General features: G+C 39.9%; 1 protein-coding gene and 1 non-coding gene across 4 annotated transcripts in view; both read left to right on the top strand.

Annotated features, from left to right (window-relative positions):
• REPS2 (RALBP1 associated Eps domain containing 2) overlaps window positions 1-12,807 on the top strand; it is a 268,277-nt gene that overhangs the window by 38,953 nt on the left and 216,517 nt on the right. The window lies entirely within an intron of this gene.
• Window positions 11,141-11,213, top strand: TRNAE-UUC. Its single transcript has one exon. It is a non-coding gene; the product is annotated as a tRNA-Glu (tRNA).

The raw sequence follows: 12,807 nt of genomic DNA, 5'->3' as shown, positions 1-12,807 counted from the left end.
GCTATTTTCTGATCCTGAGATTTTGTGGGCAGTCATTTTGAAAAGGGGCCTGAATGAGAATAAAAATTAATTATGAAAATCTATTTAAAAAACTGATTATGCTGTGATTCATTATAGACATTTTATGTAGCTTATATGTTATGTTTTTACCTTTGGGACTAGCATTCCTATGAGTTGATTTTTACTTTAGACTTTCTAATGTGTGTCAGCTATGTCAGTTCACGAGCATGTTTTCATCTGTGCATCATGTTATATTGGGACTTGGATGGAATGTAAATCTTTTATTGGCCTAAATCTGAGTCTAATCCTCTGCATGGCTTTGGTAGAAAATCAATTTCCTCTGTTCTGTCAAGATTTTTCAGGTCAGTGCTCTTTGGAAGTTTCCCAGTTCTCTTAGATTAAAATAGATTTTTGTTTCTGTACTACGTATTGGTATCCTTTAGTAGGACGGTGGTATCTATAAAGTGAGAAGACAGAGCTTGAGAAGATATCCACAAGTTCTTCTCTTTCAGTTAACTTTTTGACACACTGCACCTTTAAGGAGCCAAGGAGTTTGTGTTCTCTCAGGCATCATTTGGGAAGCAATGGTGACACCGGTAGGGGAGATGGTATGTACTTGGTTACCTGCTCACTAGGATGCTAGAAGTGAATGGAAAAGAGTAGGACTGGTTCTGCCACGCTCAGTCCATTTCACCTGTGTGGGACCATTGGAGCTGGAAGTAGGGTTACCAAGTTGGACTTTCAGTTTTAGCACTGAACATCCTACATCCTGGGAACCCCTCAGTTCAGTTCATCTCAGTCCAGTCACTCAGTCGTGTCTGACTCTTTGCAACCCCATGGACTGCAGCACGCCAGGCTTCCCTGTCCATTGCGAAGTTCCAGAGATTGCTCAGACTCATGTCCATTGAGTCGGTGATGCCATCCAGCCATCTCATGCTCTGTTGTCGTCTTCTCCTGCCCTCAATTTTTCCCAGCATCAGGGTCTTTTCCAGTGAGTCAGTTCTTCGAATCAGGTGGCCACAGTTTTGGAGTTTTAGCTTCAGCATCAGTCCTTCCAATGAATATTCAGGACTGATTTCCTTTAGGATGGACTGGTTGGATCTCCTTGCTGTCCAGGGGACACTCAAGAGTCTTCTCTCCAACACCACAGTTCAAAAGCATCAATTCTTTGTGCTCAGCTTTCTTTATAGTCCAACTCTCACATCCATACATGACCACTGGAAAAACCACAGCTTTGACTAGTTGGAACTTTGTCGGCAAAGTAATGTCTCTGCTTTTTAATATTCTGTCTAGGTTGGCCATAGCTTTTCTTCCAGGGAGCAAGCATCTTTTAATTTCATGGCTGCACTCACTATCTGCAGTGATTTAGAGCCCAAGAAAATAGTCTGTCACTGTTTCCATTGTTTCCCCATCTATTTGCCATGGAGTGATGGGACTGGATGCCATGATCTTAGGTTTTTAAATGTTGAGTTTTAAGCCACCTTTTTCACGCTCCTCTTTGACCTTCATTAAGAGGCTCTTTAGTTCCTCTTCACTTTCTGCCATAAGGGTGGTGTCATCTGTGTATCTGAGGTTATTGATATTTCTCCTGGCAATCTTGATTCCAGCTTGAGCTTCATCTAGCCCGGCATTTCACATGATGTACTCTGCATATAAGTTAAATAAGCAGGGTGACACTATACAGCTTTGATGTACTTCTTTCCCAATTTGGAACCCCTCAGTCTCAGGCAAACCAGGATGGTTGGTTGGGTCATCCTAGCAGTGAATAGCATGAGGATGGATGGTTAGACACTAGTGAATCCCCCTTGTGGATATTTTAGCTATTTAGTGATGTTAGCAGGTAAGTGATTCTGCTTTAATTTTCCTGAAAAACATAAAATGAGACTCCATGGAGGTTTTTCTACCTTTTGAACCTAAGAGGGTGTGTTTTTGTTTGTGTGCTCAGTTGTTTCTGACTCTTTGCAACCCTTGGACCGTAGCCCGCCAAGCTCCTCTCTCCATAGGATTTTCCAGGCAAAAATACTAGAGTGGGTTGCCATTTTCTCCTCCAGGGGATCTTCCTGACCCAGGGATCAAACTCATATCTCTTGCATTGCAGGTACATTCTTTACCGTTGAGCAGTGGAGAAAGCCCCCTAGGAGGATGTGTTTGCGGGATGTTATTAATATTGTCTTCTTCCTGGACAATTCAAGGCTCTTTAACTCCACTTATCCTATCTCCCAACTTATTTTTACCTTATATTTTGGTATTATATGTGCTGTGCTGTGCTTAGTTGCTTAGTCGCTTAGTCATGTCCAACTCTGTGACCCCATGCACTGTAGCCCACCAGGGTCATCTGTCCATGGGGATTCTCCAGGCAAGAATACTTGAGTGGGTTACCATGCCCTCCTCCAGGGGGTCTTCCCAACTCAGGGATCGAACCTAAGTCTCTCGCATTGCTGGAAGATTCTTTACCATCTGAGCCACCAGGGAAGTCCAAGACTTCTGGAGTGGGTAGCCTGTCCCTTCTCCAGGGTATCTTCCTGACTTAGGAATCAAACCAGGTTCTCTGCATTGCAGGTGAATTCTTCACCAGCTGAGCTACCATATGTATATTTAAATTTTTTTAGTTTTGGTTGTGCTGGGTCTTGGTTGCTGCACACAGGCTTTCTCTAGTTGCAGTGAGTGGGAGCTACTCTCTAGTTGTGGTATGAGGGCTTCTTATTCTGGTGGCTTCTCTTGTTGCAGAGCACAGGCTCTAGGGGCACGGGCTTCAGTTAGTTAGGGTGCATGGGCTCAGTAGTTGCGGATGTCTCAGGCTCACTCGTTGTGGTGCACAGGTTTAGTTGCTCTGTGGGGCATGTGGGATCTTCCTGGATCAGGGATTGAACCAACGTCTCCTGCATTGCAAGTGAAAGTCGCTCAGTCGTGTCCAACTCTTTGTGACCCCATGGACTCTACAGTCCATGGAGTTCTCCAGGCTAGAATACTGAAGTGGGTAGCCTTTCCCTTCTCCAGGGGGTCTTCCCAACCCAGGGATCGAACTCAGGTCTCCTGCATTGCAGGCAGATTCTTTACCAGCTGAGCCATAAGGGAAGCCCCATTATATATATGTGTGTATATATATATATATATATTTATTTAAATTGAGATAACTGTGGTTTGTAACATAAAAGGTTCACGTGTACAGTATTGTATTTCTTTTCTTTTTTTATTATTATTATTTTTTTCCAGTGGGTTTTGTCATACATTGATATGAATCAGCCATGGATTTACATGTATTCCCAATCCCCATCCCCCCTCCCACCTCCCTCTCCACCCGATTCCTCTGGGTCTTCCCAGTGCACCAGGCCGGAGCACTTGTCTCATGCATCCCACCTGGGCTGGTGATCTGTTTCACCATAGATAGTATACATGCTGTTCTTTTGAAATATCCCACCCTCACCTTCTCCCACAGAGTTCAAAAGTCTGTTCTGTATTTCTGTGTCTCTTTTTCTGTTTTGCATATAGGGTTATCGTTATCACCTTTCTAAATTCCATATATATGTGTTAGTATGCTGTAATGTTCTTTATCTTTCTGGCTTACTTCACTCTGTATAATGGGCTCCAGCTTCATCCATCTCATTAGGACTGGTTCAAATGAATTCTTTTTAATGGCTGAGTAATATTCCATGGTGTATATGTACCACAGCTTCCTTATCCATTCATCTGCTGATGGGCATCTAGGTTGCTTCCATGTCCTGGCTATTATAAACAGTGCTGCGATGAACATTGGGGTGCACGTGTCTCTTTCAGATCTGGTTTCCTCAGTATGTATGCCCAAGAGTGGTATTGCTGGGTCATATGGCAGTTCTATTTCCAGTTTTTTAAGAAATCTCCACACTGTTTTCCATAGCGGCTGTACTAGTTTGCATTCCCACCAACAGTGTAAGAGGGTTCCCTTTTCTCCACACCCTCTCCAGCATTTATTGCTTGTAGACTTTTGGATAGCAGCCATCCTGACTGGCGTGTAATGGTACCTCATTGTGGTTTTGATTTGCATTTCTCTGATAATGAGTGATGTTGAGCATCTTTTCATGTGTTTGTTAGCCATCTGTATGTCTTCTTTGGAGAAATGTCTGTTTAGTTCTTTGGCCCATTTTTTGATTGGGTCATTTATTTTTCTGGAATTGAGCTGCAGGAGTTGCTTGTATATTTTTGAGATTAATCCTTTGTCTGTTTCTTCATTTGCTATTATTTTCTCCCAATCTGAGGGCTGTCTTTTCACCTTACTTATAGTTTCCTTTGTAGTGCAAAAGCTTTTAAGTTTCATTAGGTCCCATTTGTTTAGTTTTGCTTTTATTTCCAATATTCTGGGAGGTGGGTCATAGAGGATCTTGCTGTGATTTATGTCGGAGAGTGTTTTGCCTATGTTCTCCTCTAGGAGTTTTATAGTTTCTGGTCTTACATTTAGATCTTTAATCCATTTTGAGTTTATTTTTGTGTATGGTGTTAGAAAGTGTTCTAGTTTCATTCTTTTACAAGTGGTTGACCAGTTTTCCCAGCACCACTTGTTAAAGAGGTTGTCTTTTTTCCATTGTATATCCTTGCCTCCTTTGTCAAAGATAAGGTGTCCATAGGTTCGTGGATTTATCTCTGGGCTTTCTATTCTGTTCCATTGATCTATATTTCTGTCTTTGTGCCAGTACCATACTGTCTTGATGACTGTGGCTTTGTAGTAGAGTCTGAAGTCAGGCAGGTTGATTCCTCCAGTTCCATTCTTCTTTCTCAAGATTATTTTGGCTATTCGAGGTTTTTTGTATTTCCATACAAATTGTGAAATTCTTTGGTCTAGTTCTGTGAAAAATACCGTTGGTAGCTTGATAGGGATTGCATTGAATCTATAGACTGCTTTGGGTAGAATAGCCATTTTGACAATATTGATTCTTCCAATCCATGAACACGGTATGTTTCTCCATCTGTTTGTGTCCTCTTTGATTTCTTTCATCAGTGTTTTATAGTTTTCTATGTATAGGTCCTTTGTTTCTTTAGGTAGATGTACTCCTAAGTATTTTATTCTTTTTGTTGCAATGGTGAATGGTATTGTTTCCTTAATTTCTCTTTCTGTTTTTTCATTGTTAGTATATAGGAATGCAAGGGATTTCTGTGTGTTAATTTTATATCCTGCAACTTTACTATATTCATTGATTAGCTCTAGTAATTTTCTGGTAGAGTCTTTAGGGTTTTCTATGTAGAGGATCATGTCATCTGCAAACAGTGAGAGTTTCACTTCTTCTTTTCCTATCTGGATTCCTTTTACTTCTTTTTCTGCTCTGATTGCTGTGGCCAGAACTTCCAACACTATGTTGAATAGTAGTGGTGAGAGTGGGCACCCTTGTCTTGTTCCTGATTTCAGGGGAAATGCCTTCAATTTTTCACCATTGAGGGTGATGCTTGCTGTGGGTTTGTCATATATGGCTTTTATTATGTTGAGGTATGTTCCTTCTATTCCTGCTTTTTGGAGAGTTTTAATCATAAATGAGTGTTGAATTTTCTCAAAGGCTTTCTCTGCATCTATTGAGATAATCATATGGTTTTTATCTTTCAATTTGTTAATGTGGTGTATTACATTGATTGATTTGCGGATATTAAAGAATCCTTGCATTCCTGGGATAAAGCCCACTTGGTCATGGTGTATGATTTTTTTAATATGTTGTTGGATTCTGTTTGCTAGAATTTTGTTAAGGATTTTTGCATCTATGTTCATCAGTGATATTGGCCTGTAGTTTTCTTTTTTTGTGGCATCTTTGTCTGGTTTTGGAGCAGTGCTCACACCAAAAGCTTAGTTACCATCCATCACGATATAGTTGATCCCTTTTACTCATTTAATCCCCCCTTCCCCTCTGATAACCACTACTCTGTTCTCTGTATCTGTGTATTTATTTTTATTTGGTTTGTTCATTTGTATATTTCTTTATTAAAATATATTTTCACATATGAGTGAAATCATCTGGTATTTGTCTTTCTCATCTGACTTCACTTAGCATAATACTCTCAGTGTCTATCCATGTTGTTGCAAATGGCAAGATTTCATCATTTTTTATGGCTGAGTAGTATTCTATTGTGTATATATATATATATATATATATATATATATATATATATATACACACACACATACACACACCACATTTTTATCTGTCCATCTGTTGATGAACAGTTAGGTTGTTTCCATATCTTGGCTGTTGTAAATAATGCTGTTTTGACCACATAGGGGTGCATATTTTTATATATATTGGATATTAACCCCTTATCTGATGTAAGATATATCTTCTCCCATTCAGTAACTTGTCTTTTCATTTTGTGGATGATTTCCTTTACTGTGCAGAAGCTTTTTAGTTTTATGTAGCCCCATTTGTCTATTTTTGCTTTTGTTTCTGTTGCCTGAGGAGACATATCCAGAAAGATATTGCTAATACTCAAGTCACAGAGTGTACTGCCTATGTTTTATTCTAGGAGTTTTATGGTTTCAGGTCTTACATTCTTTAGTGTTATATATTAAACTTTACAAGAGATTATTTTATGGAGGCATTGTTTATTTAGATCACAGTTCAGCAGTTTTTTTCTGTAGAGAGTCAGATGGTAATATTTTAGCCTCTGTGGACCATATAGTCTCTGTTAAAAGTACTCAACCCCACTGTTGTAGTGCCAAAGCAGTCATAGATAATATGTAAATGATTGTGCATGTCTGTGTTCCAATAAAATTTATTTACAAAAGCAGAGTGGACCAGATTTGGCTTGCAGATCTTTCCCAACTACTAATTTAGATGTACCTGCATATTTACTACTTTATTTTTCATTTTTTGTTATATCTCTGAGGTTATTTTTGGTACATTTTCAAGACAAGGATGTCTCTTCCCATCTCTGTTTTTCAACATTGCCCTAGAAGTTTTAGCCAGTGCAATTAGGCAAGAGAAAGAAATAAAAAGCATATGATCAGAAAGGAAGAAATAAAACTGCCTCTATTTGCAGATGATGTAATTGTCTATGTATAAGTCCCAAGGAATCTACAAAATAAATTCTAGACCTAATAAGTGGGTTCAGCAAGGTTGCACAATAAACCTATAGAAATCAATTGTATTTCTATATAGCATTACAATTACAATAACAGTTACAGTTGTTCAAAAAATAAAGTGTAAATCTGATAAAGCATACACAGAACTTGTATCCTGAAAAATACACAGTACTGATGATAGAAATCAGAGATCTAAATAAATGGAGAGACATGCCATGTTCATGGATTAGAAGACTCAATGTAGTAAAGATGTCAGTTCTCCCCAAATTGATTTATGTAATTCCTATAAAAATCCCAGCAGGTTTTTTGTACATATAGATATGGGTATTCTAAAATTTACATGGAATGGCAAAGGTTCTAGAATAGCTAAAACAATTTTGGAAAAGAAGAATAAAGTAGAAGGAATCAGTCTGCCTGATTTCAAGACTTATGTAACTATAGTAGTCAAGACTGTGTGGTGTTGGTGGTGAGATAGATACATAGATCAGTGAACAGAATAAAGAACCTAAAAATAGACCCACATGAATATGCCCAATTGACTTTATTTATATTTGGATGTGCTAGGTCTTCATTGCTGCATGGGCTTTTTTCTAGTTGTGGCAAGCAGGGGCTACTCTCTAGTTGTGGTGTGTGGGATTCTCATTGTTGTGACTTCCCTTGTTGTGGAGCAGGGGCTGTAGGCCCTGGGGCTTCAGTATTGCAGCACGTGGGCTCAGTAGTTGTGACTCCGTGGGCTTCAGAGCACAGGCTCAGTAGTTGAGGTGCATGAACTTAGTTGCTCTGTGGCATGTGGGATCTCCCCAGATCAGGGATTGAACCTTTGTCTCCTGCATTGGCAGGCAGATTCTGTATCACTGAGCCACCAGGGAAGCCCTGCCAAATTGATTTTTGACAAAAAGTGTGACAGCAGTTAAATAGAGGAGGAAAGAAATGGTGCTGGATCAGTTGAACATAAATAGGCAAAAACAAAAACCAGAAACAAAAATACCTTGATCTAAATATCACACCTTATACAAAAAATAAATCAAATTGACCACAAAGTTAAATGTAGAATTTAAAGCTATAATTTTTTCAGAATACTAGAAAATCTTCAGGACTTAGGACTAGGCAAAGAATTCTTAGACTTGACACTGACAGTATGATTCATAAAAGGAAAAAAAATGATAACATTGATTCATTTCACTAAAATGAATTTCACACATCTAATTCATTTTACATTGATAAAGATTTTGTTAAGAGACAAGCTGCACAATGGGAAAAAATATTTACAAAGCACATATATATCAAAGGACTATCTGCAGTATATAAAAAATTCTCAAAACTCAACATTAAAAGAACCAAACAATCCAGTTGAAAATGGGAAAAAAATGGGCAAAAGACATAAAGAGATGTTTCATTGAATAGGATATATAACATGACAAATAAGCACAGGAAAAGATGTTCAACATTATGAACCACTGGAAAAATGCAAATTAAAGCCAAATGGGATTACTACATACCTGAGTAGATAGAATACAAAATGGTGACATCACCAAATGCTGCAGAGAAATGGGGTCACTCATACCTTGCTGATGGGAGTGTACAATGATATAGCCCCTCTGGAAAATAGTTTGATAGTTTCTTAAAAACACTAAATATTCAACTACCATATGTAACCTAATAATTATACTCCTGAGCATTTATCCCAGATAAATGAAGATTTATGTTCAGACAAAAACATGTACATAAATGTTTATAGCAGATTTATTTCTAATAGTCCTTAACTGGAAATGATATAGATTCCCTTCATTGGGTGAATGGCTAAACAAACTGGTACGTTCATACCATGGAATACTACTCAGCAGTATAAAGGAATGAACTACTGATGTACACAAATCTTACATGGATTTCCAGAGACTTGCGCTAAGTGAACAAAGCCAGTCCTGAATGGTACATACTATGTGATTCCATTTATGTAACTTATTTTAAATGACAAAATTATAGACATGAACAACAGATTAGTGGTTCTCAGGGATTGAGGGGGCAGGAGTGCGAAGGAAATTATTGGCTGTAAAAGAGTAGCATGCAGGTCTTCGTGATGATGGTAATGTTCTCTATCTTGATTATGTCAAAGTCAGTATCCTGGTAGTGTTCTTCCACTATAGTTTTGTAAGATGTTACTGTTGTGGGGAACTAGGTAAAGGTTACACAGGGTCTCTCTGTATCACTTCTTACAAGTGCATGTGAATCTATAATTACCTCAAAATACAAGGTTTAATTTTAAAAAAAGCAAGGGAAAAAAGAATCAGAGTCATATAGCCAACGGCAAGTTGCTGTTTAACACAGGGAGCTCAGTGTGGTACTCTGTGACAGCCGAGTGGAGTGAGATGGGGGGGAGGTTCAAGAGGGCGGGAACATATGTATGCTTACGGCTGATTCCTGTTGTTGTATGACAGAAGCCAACACAACATTGTAAAGCAATTATCCTCCAATTAAAGTGAAAGTCACTCAGTCGTGTCCGACTCTTTGCGACCCCATGGACTATACAGTCCATGGAATTCTCCAGGCCAGAATACTGGTGTGGGTAGCCTTTCCCTTCTCCAGGGGATCTTTCCAACCCAGGGATCGAACCCAGGTCCCCCACATTGAAGGTGGATTCTTACCAGCTGAGCCATAGGAAAGCCCAAGAATACTGGAGCAGGTAGCCTATCCCTTCTCCAGTGGATCTTCCCAACCCGGGAATCAAACTGGGGTCTCCTGCACTGCAGGCAGATTCTTTACCAACTGAACTCTGAGGGAAGCCTCCAATTAAAAATAAATTAAAAAAAAGCATGAGTCAGAAGAATCATAATACTAAATAATGTATTAATTGTACCTTTATATTTGGTGGCGTTCTAAGGCCCTGGTCTAGTTTTGTTCTGAAGTGGAGCAGTGGAGAGGTCCATGTGAGTCTCTATACATAGGTGTATGATTGACTTTTTTCCTCAAGTGCTGCTACTTTGAAATTCTATTCAGTGTTTGCCCTTTGAGTGCCTTTTGCCTCTGGTTTTCTTTTAGACACAAACCAGTTTTTTCATGTCAGTTCCAAGGTCATTTCCAAGCACCATTAAGTTTTATGATCTTGTTCCTGCAGTGGGTTCTCACCTGAGAACCAGAGTGTCTAGGCACTGACTTGTTTTCCTGAGTGATTTTTCTCTTTGCCTATGTGATATAGATTTCTTATTGTTCCCTGATTCCTATTCTCATCTTCTCTTTTGTAGTAGAAACTCCATTTTTGAGCTGGGCACGTGGCTGCCCAGAGTAAAGGTTGCACTGCTCAGATTTCATTGTAGCTAAGTGTGGCTATGTGACCAAGTACAAACCTTCTGTTTTGATTAAGCTATACATTAAATGGAGCTATCAGTTTGCCTTAATGAACAGTGAATAGGTAAAATAAAATACTTTATATAAGAGCTGTGTTTTATGGGTTGAATTGTATCCCCATAAAAAGATATGTTGAAGTCCTAACCTCTGGTACCTCGGCATATGTGTGACCTTATATGGAAGTAGCTCTTTGCAGATGCAATCAAGTTAAAATGAGATTTTCCTGGAGAAGGGTGGACTCCTAACTCACCCAAGAAAAATGCCATGTGAAGATGAAGATTGGAGTTATGTGTTTACAAACCAAGGAACTCCTGGAGTTGCAGAGGTTAGAAGAGAGGCATGGAACAGATATTTCCTCAGAACCCTTGGAAGAAATGAACCCTGCTAATGCCTTGATTTTGGACTTACAGCCTCCAGAACTGTAAGGCAATACGTTTCTGTTGTCTTAAGCCTCCCAGTTTGTGGTACTTTGTCATAGCAACACTAAGGAAACCAGACCCTATTGTTTCTAAACTTCTTTTGGGGTATTTAAAAGTGGGACTCATTTGAAAAGACCCTGATGCTGGGAAAGATTGAAGGTGGGAGGAGAAGGGGACGGCAGAGAATGAGATGGTTGGATGGCATCACTGACTTAATGGACATGAGTCTGAGTAAACTCTGGGAAATTACTGGCGTGCTACAGGGAGGCCTGGCATGCTGCAGTCCATGGGGTCGCAAAGAGTCGGACACGACTGAGCAACTGAACTGAAAAATGGTTTGGGGACTTCCCTGGTGGTCCAGTGGTTAGGACTCTGTGCTTTCACTGCTGAGGGCCCAGGTTTGATCCCTGGTCAGGGAGATAAGATCCTGCAAGCCGTGTGGTATGGCCAAAAAAGAGCAGGGGTGGGGTGGGCATGCATAGGCTTCTTAATCTGAGTCCTGAGATGTTTGGATTGATTATGCCTTATTTTTTCCTGGAAAATCTCACTGTACCAAGCATTGATATTTTTTATTACTCCAAAGCCCTTCCATCTTCCTTACATTTTTATTGCTGATTTGATGTGCTTGAATGCCAGCCAAAGTCTAAGGTAAGTGGTAGATGCAAGGACTGGGTGGTTTCTGTGGTAACTTCTTGCAGGAGCCCTCCCTTTCTCATTTCAGCAATTGTCAGGGAAACATCTAATTTCAGTTTGTGGGGTCTGTCAATTTGAGTGACTCTTGGAAGAGGATATAGTTAAATCTCTTCAAGATCCTAATAAACAAATTCAGAGCAGAGCTTTTTGAGATTCCCTGCAAGTTATGATAAGTTTTTCTGTAAGTTAGGCATATTAACTAGTCCTCTGCCTGAAGTGCTCAAACTACCCATTTGTTCATATGCAGAAAATGTTGATGTTGAGTTTTGCCTAAGAGGAAGGCTGAAGTTAAAAAAAAATGCCCAGAGCCAGAGATCTGGTTGTCTGATGCCACATTATTCAGTCTATAATCTTCAGCATGCCCTATAGTAAAAGAGATCCAAGGGGCCTGGCCTATACAAAACTGTTCACAGGCTGCAGAGTTGGCAGGCTCAACACTGTGTGTTTATTGCTTCTAGTTAGGTGTTGTTGAATCAGTGGCTGGCATTGGTGGTGGTTAAAGGAGATAGTTGTGGGCACAAATTCTAGATATAAGCAGTTCTCATAAATGGGAATCCCTAGGGTTATCTCTACTGTGACAGCTTCCCCATGGTGCTATTCTTGAAACAGGTATGGTAGATTGCAAAAATTCCTCCCATACTTTGCAACTGTGGAGCTAAGTACAGGATGTGGAGCCTGTGTCTCCATCCTTAGGGTCTTGGACAGTTTTATGACTTGGTTTGACCATCATATGCAGTGGAAGAGACTTGGGTAGGTTTTGAACCTAGAACTGAAGAAGCATTTCAGCTTCAATGCTTGCTCCTTTGGGAATTCTGTCACCATGTAAAAAGGCCCAGGCTCACCTGCTGGAGCATGAGAGGCTATATGGAGGGGAATGAAGGTGCCCAGTCAACCCAAGGCTGACTGTGGAAGCACAAGTGAGTACCCCTCTGAGTTCAGCAGAGTCTGGCCTAGATCAGTGATATTATTGCTCAGCTTAAGCTCAGCCCACATTGCTGACTCACACAACTATGAACTAAATAAATATTGTTTTAAGGCACTAAAGTTTTGGGGTAGTTTGTTACACAGCAGTAAATCATTGACAGAGTCAATGGCTCTGGACCAAGCAAGGCTTGCCTTTGTCCTGTCCTCTGTAACACCCAGGATTCTCAGTAACACTATCCCATTAGTAACAGAAATTGGTGGTTTAGTCACAAGTCATGTCTGATTCTTGCGACCCCATGAACTGTAGCCCATCAGACTCCTCTGTCCATGGGATTTCCCAACCAAGCATACTGGAGTGGGTTGTCATTTCCTTCTCAAGGGGATCTTCCTGACCAA

This window comes from Cervus elaphus, chromosome X (genome assembly GCF_910594005.1).
Source record: "Cervus elaphus chromosome X, mCerEla1.1, whole genome shotgun sequence".
NCBI classification, from domain to species: Eukaryota; Metazoa; Chordata; class Mammalia; order Artiodactyla; family Cervidae; genus Cervus; species Cervus elaphus.
The sequence above is the reverse complement of the archived record's forward strand: the minus strand, read 5'-3'. Positions and strand labels throughout refer to the sequence as shown.